Raw genomic sequence first — 10,000 nt, 5'->3', positions numbered from 1 at the left:
TCCAGAACCCCATTTGTACGTCTGCTGGACCCCTCAATATTCAAACGTCTGGCTTGGACCCCTCTAAGACGTCTGTGGACGTGCAGAACGGGTTCAATATCCGAACGTCTAAAAAAAACTTTCATTCTGGCTCCTAATTGGATGTCTTTTGGACGTCCGAAAAAGACATCTAAAAGATGTCTTTTAGACGTGTCTTTGCTCAGTTGGTCATGGTCTATCCTCAAAAGCAACTCCAGACAATGTCAGGAAGCTCAGCCAATCAGCTCATCTCCCCCCCCCCCACCAGCATGCCCTAAGGTCCTAATTCTACCTGGGGGAGGTACCGTGATCACATTCTCTTTAATTTTTAAATAGTTAATAATGTCTGGGATTTTTTTTTTGTATCCCTAATGACTCATTATTGGTATAATATGTTTGGCAACACTGTACATCTGTCAAATTATATGGCTTAATTCCACCCAGTGGGCCTATTTTCACAGCTTTTGTTTAGGCACAGTCTACTGTTAGCAGAGGCTGTTTGCTGCGATATAATTGCAATTGTTCATCCTTATGGATGTGACATGAAACCAACTTTTTCAGTTTGGACAGAGAGGCCATTTCAGGTCTGAGCGTTGAACTGAGGGAGGGGGCTGGGAACTGATACTACTGATAGTAAAGTTTGTTCAGGGTTTAACATTAGCTTTGAGGGAAAACAAACACACACACACACACACACACACACACACACATAGATTTTCAGCAGTGCCACTGTGTGAATGCCATTGTGCAGCCTCTAGTGCCGGTCTCTATTGACACAGTCAGAGCTCTGGGAAAATCATTAACTGGATTATGTAATTTCCCCTGCATTCCCTCACCTCCTGCCTAGTTGAAAGAACCTGTACTGTACTACTGTACAGGGAGATGCTTCTCTCTCATTGATTAATGCATGTACACGAAGCAGACTGGGGCACACGACACAATCACTACTGTCTTTTACATAATCTGAGCTAAATAGGGTAGCCCTGTACACTAACATACTTACTGTAAGTAGTAAGCCGCTTCTAATGTAAATTATATGAGGGATACACAGACATACACTCTCTCATTCTCTCTCACACACACACACACACACACACACACACACACGCACTCACACACAAGCTTTACCATCAGAGGGGATTAGATGTGGACGTAAAGCACATATGTTATTCCGCGTGTCGGTGCTCTGTGTTAGCTCCGGGACCAGAGACCGCCTGGCCGCGGGGGGACGGCCAGCAGAGCCACGGAAAGCCGCATCAAGGCCCGGGGGGTGAAGGGTCAGAGCGGGGTCAGCCCGGAGGTATTCGGTGTCTGGGTCATGTCAGGACTCCCTCTTGACGGCTCCTAATCCCCCCGAACCCGGGCCCCTCCTCCTCCGCCCCGCCCACTCGGCCTCCTCAGACAGAGGGAGCGTTCATTCGTCCGTCGGAGCGGGGGAGCCAGAGCCGCTCATGTACAAGGCTCAGCTTCCTGAGCCTCATCATGAGGTGGGGCTCGCGTGATGAATGATGCAGGCTCAGCGGATTTGAACCCTTGTTGTAAATTCCGGGAGTGGAAAATATACTCTCCCCCCCCCCCCCCACCCAATGCAGTGTTAGCAGCTAGCACGCCGCTCCGGATCAGATTTATAGCGCGGCGTTAGCTGTAGGTGGTGTGCCAGGGAGGGTGGGGTGGGGGGGGGGGGGGCTCGTCTCTGGCTGTCGTTTTGCATGTGGAAGCGTTTACTTCCTCTTCCTCTGCGTGAACTTAACCCCCCCACCGCCCCCTTCACGCCCCACCTTTTGTATTCTCCGACGACAGAGGAGCCACTCTGCTTCCTACGCTCGGCTGGCTTTAGGTACGACGTCTGGGTTTAATTTGCAGAGACGGAGGGAGAGAAGGGAGGGGAGGAGAGAGAGAGAGCAGTGTGTGTCTTCCATACAGCTACTTATGACCTTCTTGGTCCCAGTTTGTTTGAAGTGTGTGTGTGCCCGTGTCCACTCTAGTAAGACAAAAGTAAATTGCCCATAAAACGTCGCAACAGCTGACCCGCTCTTTCATCCACCGAAGAGCGGCGCGTTCTACGTCCCTCCCGCCCCCTGATTCTCTTCATGTCTTTGTTCAGCCCGACCGTGGCCTCTTGCGTCGTGAACAAATGCAAATGCATTCCGCCCGGCCCTCGTACACACCCTGTCGGCGCCGCCACGCCCCTCCTGGCTACAGTGTGGTCGGGATTTACCAGACGACTTCTTCCACCAGGGAGTGGACATGACACCGAGAGCCGAGCGGTCCAAGAGCCGAGCGGTCCTACGCTACGAGGGGGGGGGGGGGGGGCACCGTTGTCAGTCAGGCCTATATTGAAGTTTCTATGGTGATTGTTGCTATCAATTTAGGAGGTAACCAAGGAAGTGGGTCAACAGAGTGGGTCTCGGAAGCATCCAAGTTCCTGCATGCCTAGGTAGAACACGGCGTGGCCTTGAGAACCTCAAGCGATTTCATTTAGAGGCGAGCGGCCTTGAGAACAGCCAGTCAACAGTCTCCTGTCCCCAAAGCAGGCGCATGTAATACACGGTTATCATCCCAGTTCCTCACTCATCCCCTCTCCCTCTCTCCTGTCGCAAGTCTCTCTTTTTTTTTTGTGTGTGTCACGGAACTTTTGAGAAATGTTCCCTGAGCTTAACATCTCTGGCTCACTTTCACTCCACGAAAGCGTCCTCGGCTCATCCAAAGTGGATGATAATGACGTGACAAATCTTCTCTGATTATTGCCACTCGGTGACTCCTGCTGCCTCATTAGCATAATCCCACAGCTGTGGAGCAGTGTCTCAGAGTTATCGCCCATGCTAGCAGCCGGAGACAACGGGCCGTTCTCCCGACAGACTAAGGAGTTTCGGGGACACGGGGCGTTTGGGTTAGTCGGTTCCCTTCTCTCACACGACAACACCTTTTCCAGCCTTTCCAGAGTTTATAGGAAAAGTAGTCAAACGGGTTTTCTTGACAAGAGTATGTCACATTGAAATATAATAGCCCTGTGTCTGAGAATCTGTGTTCGCTGAGGGAGTTGATGCCGACATCTCTTTAGTATGGCAACAACGCTGCAGTGTGTAGCCTAGTGTAGACAGCTGTGCTCTCTTCCTCGTGTTATGTGCATGCCTGGAGAGGAGGGGAGGGGAGAGAGAGAGGGAGGGGGGATGAGGGAGAGGGGAGGGGAGGAGAGAGGGAGGGGAGAGGAGAGAGGGTGGGGAGAGGGAGAGGAGAGGGGAGGAGAGGAGAGAGGGAGGGGAGAAGAGAGGGAGGGGAGAGGAGAGGAGTGAGGAGGGGAGGGTGACGGGTAGGGCTGCACGATTATGACAAAAGATAATAATTGCGATTATTTGCTTCAAAATGGTAATTGCGATTAATAATTGCGAGTAATATTGAATATATAATATTAATATATAATAACCAAAATGCTCCCAAATCACGTCGTTGATCCCTTTCTTGCTACTAACTCACTGACCTCGTTTTCGCTCATTTTTTCACTACTCACGGCTGAAGGTACTCTTGTGACACTTGTCTTGACCTACTGCTATCTGTCTTCTCTGAAATTGCAGTCAGCGGGAACGCATGTGATTGGTCAGACAGCATAAACGCCTGTGATTCGTCCGTGTAGACCTAGCACACTCGATTCAAAGCAAAATTATGAATCGCATTAATTGCGGCCTTTTGCGATTAGTTAATCGCGGAGGTCATAATCGCGATTTCGATTAATTCACTATTAATTGCGCAGCCCTAGTGACGGGTACAGGGGGGGGAGAGGAGGAGAGGAATGGAGGGGGGGGGGGGTGAGGAGTACGATGCGGGCTGATGTGGCGATGGCCTCCGTCATCGTGGCTCGCCAGACGACCCGGCACCAGGATGGGATCTGGAGCACTTCTGAAGCGCCTTCTGCTCTACCTCTGTACATGACCACCCCCCCCTCCCCGCCCCTCCAGCTGAAATAATGCTGGATCGTCTGTTTTCAAAATGTGTATTGCTCATTGGCTGTGATGATAATCTAATCAGTGGATTGAATTAATGCTTGTTTCTGCTTGTGTCCCGGATGTCTGCGTTATCTTTGTCCTCTGGAGAGTCTAATGATTTTCTATTGACTCTTCTTTTCTTCTGTTTTCTTTACTGTTAATTATGGTCTGGCCAGGGCCCTGAGGTCTGATTGCACAAATCTCATTAATGCACATTCGCTCCTACGCACGAATGCACACACACACACGCATGTACACACACACCTTCCTGCCTCAAATATGCTGGCACACACACACACGCATGCACACACACACAGACTTAGGGGCTATCCGTGTGAGATTTGAGGAAGGGCCAGTCTTGACTAAGAGGAGGAGGAGCCGAGTCAGTTTCCGGCCGTAGCGAACAGACCCAGCACCCACGCCGGGCTCCTCTGTCCCGTACAGGAAAACCCCGGCGGCGGGACAGTGTCCCTCCCTTGCCTCGTCCTCTCTCTCTGTCCCCTCCTCTCTCCATCCCCTCCTCTCTCTGTCCTCTCCTCTCTCTGTCCTCTCTTTCCGTCCCCTCCTCTCTCTGTCCCCTCTCTCCGTCCCCTCCTCTCTCTGTCCTCTCTCTCCGTCCCGTCCTCTCTGTCCCCTCTCTGTCCCCTCCTCTATCCTCCTCTCCCTTCAGCCCTTCTCTCCATCACCCTCGTCCAGCCCGATTCTCTCCGTAGTATTTGCGTAAGGTGAACCACGCGCATGGTGACCCGGCCTCCCTGGTCCTGCCTGGCCGGGCTCGTCCTCCTGGCCCTCCCCATGACAGGAAGCCCCCCCCCCCCCGGGAAGGGGGGCGACAGGATCTTGTTTTCCAGGTGACTGCAGGTCGGATTGTGTCACAGCGGCAACTTTTAAACAATAACATCCGGTTAGTAGCGACTATAAAGGAAGATGGAGAGAGGATTTCAAAAGTAAGAAACATATTTTGAGCTGTAGGAGAAAGGGATTTGATCAGGAGCAGATGGGATCAGTGCACGTGTTCAGTGTCTAGGTCCGTCTATCTAGTGTTCAGTGTTTATACAGGAAGTGTCGAGGTCCGTCTGACGGACAGCCCTCGCGCTCTTGGTGTCCGCCCGGGAACCATTTTGTTAATTACCCGTTGTTTACCTAACCAGGTGTTATCCCACCCTCCGTGCCGATTTGACTCTCACTCCTCTGCAAACTGTCATCCATTAATCATACGTGTTATTAATTCAGACCCTCTGCTGTCCTTTAGTGATAAATGTGCGTACGTGCGTGCGTGAGTGTGTGTGTGTGGCTCGAGGAATCGTCTCCAAATCTCCCATCTGGAAACGTAACGGCCGTGATTCAGTCCAGTGTCGGGGTGTGTGTCGGTGGAGAAGGCGTGTGGCGGTCAGCTGGAAGCTGTTGACGTACCACCCAGAGGAGCCACGGCCGGGGGGGTTTACAGCCGTGTCACAGGTGGAGCTGGACTAGCCTTGCCCTCCGTTCAGCTAGAGGCGCCGAAACAGACGAGCTTCTCTCACCTCGGGGGGGGGGGCGTGCCCGGTCTCGCCCCGGTCCAGACGCTGTTTCCTGCGGGCGTGCCGGGGCGAGAGTCTGGGCTCGGCTCCTCATCAACGCCTCTGTGATTGTCTCAGCCCCTGGCTCTGAACATACTAGATCAAAGGTCATGGGATGTGTGTGTGTGTGTGCGTGTGTGTGTGTGTGTGTGTGCGCACACTAGCCGTGAGAGATAATGAAAGGTCAGTACTCAGGGGAAGGTCTCATTAGCCAGTGTTGCCACCACAGCCTAAACCTGGGTTCCGTCACACGGCAGTGACATGCAGACGAGGGTTCATCCTCGGGTTCCGTCACACGGCAGTGACATGCAGACGAGGGTTCATCCTCGGGTTCCGTCACACGGCAGTGACATGCAGACGAGGGTTCATCCTCGGGTTCCGTCACACGGCAGTGACATGCAGACAAGGGTTCATCCTCGGGTTCCGTCACACGGCAGTGACATGCAGACGAGGGTTCATCCTCGGGTTCCATCACACGGCAGTGACATGCAGACGAGAGTTCACCCGTCAGCGCCTTCGTAGCGAGCTGCCGCTCTTCGTCTTCCAGCGACCCAACGTCTGATTGTATAGATCTGCTATTAATTGAATGAGTGGAGATAATCAGTCCCGTCGGGTGGCTGTCAGATTAATTCAGTTTTCTAGAGGTGCCAATGGACGGGTGTGTGTGTGTGCGTGTGTGCACGTGTGCGTGCAAGTCCATCTTTCACCACGGCCGGCAGGGCCCCTAGCCCGCTGAATCCGATTGGCTGTGGCCTCAGTCCCCCGTGGCGCCAGGCGGGCAGAGCAGGGGGGGGCGGATCCCACGGGTCCGTGCTGGGATGTGACATCACCCTGATGTGACATCACGCTCTTGCCCGTCTCCACGGACCAGTCTGGCCACGCGGGCGTACAAACCGTTCGGGCTAGAGCCGTTGCCAGTGGGCGTCGAACGGCCAATCAAAATTCATCAGAGGGGGGATTGGATCAACCCACTGTCTTGAGTAACGTTACCAATGTAGCAGAGTGAAAACAAACACATTTAGTCTCCCGGGAAAAGCCTTCAATTAATGTTTTGCTGTTCTCTCAATAAAGTTATGCCCACCAGCTTTGATACAAGTGCCGCTTTGGCAGCATCGACACCAACCTCCTCATTGGTTTTGGTCATCAGCTAAACTGGACGCTCATTGGACAGGGCCCGACCGGAGGCGGGCACACATGGATGCGTGGGTGGAGCCAGACTGATCCATGTAGAGAAGCGAGTGTGTGAGCTTGCGAGATCAAGATGGCCTCACCGAGCTCGTCATTCCATCCATTTATAAAAAGTACTGCTCCTGACTGGGGGGGAGACGCGCACACACACACGCGCACACACACACACACACACACACACATTGATGCCATTATCTGTCGGCCTGTTCTGGTCTGGAATGCTGTGTTTACGTGTGGCCAGGCCTGATGTCTGGGTCTCTCTCTCCCAGGTGTCTGCTGTGTGTCAGAGACAGGTTTCACCAGCGTCGTGTTCCTCAAAGCTCTGGCTTGGTTCCCAACACATCCAGCAGGGCTGCTCCTCAGGGCCAGTCGTTCAGGCCAAGAACCCTTCGTACCTTGAGTTCTGGGGGGGGGGGGGATTTCGGGATGATTCTGTGGGGATGTCATCCAGGCGTGGCCGTTTGCTCGGACTCGATAGCGAGGTGCGTCTCCTGATCGTCCAAACCGAATCCTCCTCGTCTCGAGCCAAGCGCATCCCTGTAAAAAGCGCAGCGTCGGCAACACCTTCAAGCTCACTCGTTCTGTCACTCTCTTCTGATTTCTCTCTCTTTCTCCCTCGCTGTCTTTCTATCTCTCTCTCTCTCTTTCACTCTCTCTTCCCCTAGGAATGAGATGCCCACTCGGGATACCTCGGGTGTAGGTGCCAGGTCAATATACTGCATGGCCCCAGTCCGTTTAATACATGGAGAATCACCTGACTGATATGCTATGCGCTAGGGATGCACCGATTGCAAAATTCTGGGCCGATGCCGATGTTTAAAATAACAATCCAGCCGATGGCGATGGCCGATATTTATTTTTATTTAATTTTTATTTTTATTTAATTTTTATTCCGCCTTTTGTGCCAGGGAAACAAAGAAATTAAGCGTTTGGTTCCAAAAACGCCGATTTTTATTTCACTTTAATTTGAAAGCAAACCATGTGCGTTTGCGGCGTTACGTCACGGATCTTCTCCGAATCTGCAGCTTGGGTAGGCTACGATTTTGCAACAAAAAAAGACGTCATTGTTGCGACATAACTTCGGCCACTACCATCGGCGAATGTCATTTTATTTGCCGATGGGCCGATGGCAGTCAACAAGGTCAACGTCGGCCGATGCCGATGTTCGGCCGATGCATCGGCGCATCCCTGCTATGCGCTCATTGGTTGAATGGGAGAGGAGATGGTCCTTGCATAGGCAGTCCTTGTCCTGCAGCTCGACTGGGCTTTCAAGCTCATCAATTAGAGATGGAATCTCGTTTCCCTCTTAGTCTCTCTGGGAACGGCAGTCTGTTTGCCGTGAGCTTTCGATGGGACTCTTCATGATGTGATCGATCTGATGATGGAGCCGCTTGGCGAGCGGGCTGGCGGCCGGGGGTGGCGTCCCCGTTTGGACGGCCAAGTCGTCCGGGATGAGGCAGTACAGGCTGTCACGCAGACTGTGCGGTAATGGGTCGGGACGCGTACCAGGCCCGCCCAATGAGACGCCTGGGCCAAGGGGGCATCGAGATAGGGGGACTCTTCTTCATGCTAGCGGGCGCAAAGACACACACACACACACACACACACACACACACACACACACGCACGTCTGCAAACAGTCGCACACACACACACGCACACAAACACACACGAAACAACCCCGAAAGAAACATGCTGTCTTTTAAAAGCAGCTGCATAATTGTGAATGTGATGAGGAGGGTCACGACCCCCGGCGCTCTCAATCCCCTTATCGGGGAACGCCGTTTCCACTCATTGTCTCTCTCTCCATCTCTGGAGCGAGAATAGACTACTGTACCTGGCGCCGTTTCCTGTTTCGTCACTTCCTCTACCGTTTTTTGCTCAGTGGCGTTCCGCCCCCGTGCACCGTCCTGTGTTTTGGATTGGCATTTTGACCGGCGGTGACATTTCGGTCGGCCTTCATGGGGGCAGCGCTATGGGGGCAGGAAGAGGGAGGCGTCCCGTCCCGGGAACGCCGACGCCCTGGGAGTGGAAACATCATCTGAACGGAGGCACGGCTCCTCTGTTTGAATACAAACACACCAATGAGACGACGCTGACAGACTGACGAGAGAGAGACAGGCGGAGAGACGGGCGGAGAGACAGGCGGAGAGACAAACACATCAATGAGACGACGCTGACAGACTGACGAGAGATGGCGAGAGAAAGACAGGCGGAGAGACAGACAGGCGGAGAGACAAACACACCAATGAGACGACGCTGACAGACTGACGAGAGAGAGACAGGCGGAGAGACGGGCGGAGAGACAGGCGGAGAGACAAACACATCAATGAGACGACGCTGACAGACTGACGAGAGATGGCGAGAGACAGACAGGCGGAGAGACAGGCGGAGAGACAGGCGGAGAGACGAACACACCAATGAGGCGACGCTGACAGACTGACGAGAGATGGCGAGAGACAGACAGCGAGGGACAGGCGGAGAGACAGGCGGAGAGACGGGCGGAGAGACGGGCGGAGAGACGGGCGGAGAGACGGGCGGAGAGACGGGCGGAGAGACAGGCAGAGAGACAGGCGGATAGACAGGCCTACATTGCAGATGGTTGTGGTTTGGCAGGAGGCCAGGGATGTTTACAACCTCAACGAGCGCATGCCTCTCTCTGCCCAGTATGACTGGAATCCTGCCTGGCTGGTCGAGGCTGTACTTCTCCTGAACGCTTTATGTAATCTCTCAATCTCTACCTAACCTCTCTTTCTCTAGTCTCAGCCCACTTTCAAATCACTCAACGTTCGTCCTCATGTCGCCTAACGTTGTAGCGTGGATTGTGAGGCGCCAAGGTTGTTGTCTGGCGTTCCTCATGTCCTCCTACCCTGTTGTCCGTGTGTGCGTGTGCGTGTGCGTGTGTGTGTGTGTGTGTGTGTGTGTGCGTGTGTGTGCGTGTGTGTGTGTGTGTGTGTGTGTCCCTGTCCCTGTCCCTGGAGGTCGAACATGCCACCATGGAGGGACCGGCCAGCTGACCCACACAGGCGCAAGTGTGTTTCTGTGGGAAAACCCAAGGTAGCGATGTGTCAGCTGTCACTACGGTGTGTGTGCATGTGTGTGCGTGCTCCCGCGTGTGTGTGCGCCCGCGCCCGCTGACGTTGAAGGCACCTGTTCCCAGAGCCGAGCTAGTCCGACCGGTTAGGGTGAAACTTCTGCATTCCCGGGCCCCGCCTGGTAGCAGGTGAAAGGGGCGGGGCTTCCGGAGCCTGCGAC

General features: G+C 53.7%; 1 protein-coding gene across 1 annotated transcript in view; it reads left to right on the top strand.

Moving 5' to 3' along the window:
- magi1b (membrane associated guanylate kinase, WW and PDZ domain containing 1b) overlaps positions 1 to 10,000 on the top strand; it is a 107,100-nt gene that overhangs the window by 1,433 nt on the left and 95,667 nt on the right. The gene's annotated exons all lie outside the window — the stretch shown is intronic.

Source organism: Borostomias antarcticus (assembly GCF_949987555.1).
Source record: "Borostomias antarcticus genome assembly, chromosome: 7".
In the NCBI taxonomy this organism is placed as follows: Eukaryota; Metazoa; Chordata; class Actinopteri; order Stomiiformes; family Stomiidae; genus Borostomias; species Borostomias antarcticus.
This window is presented reverse-complemented; position numbering and strand designations above follow the sequence as displayed.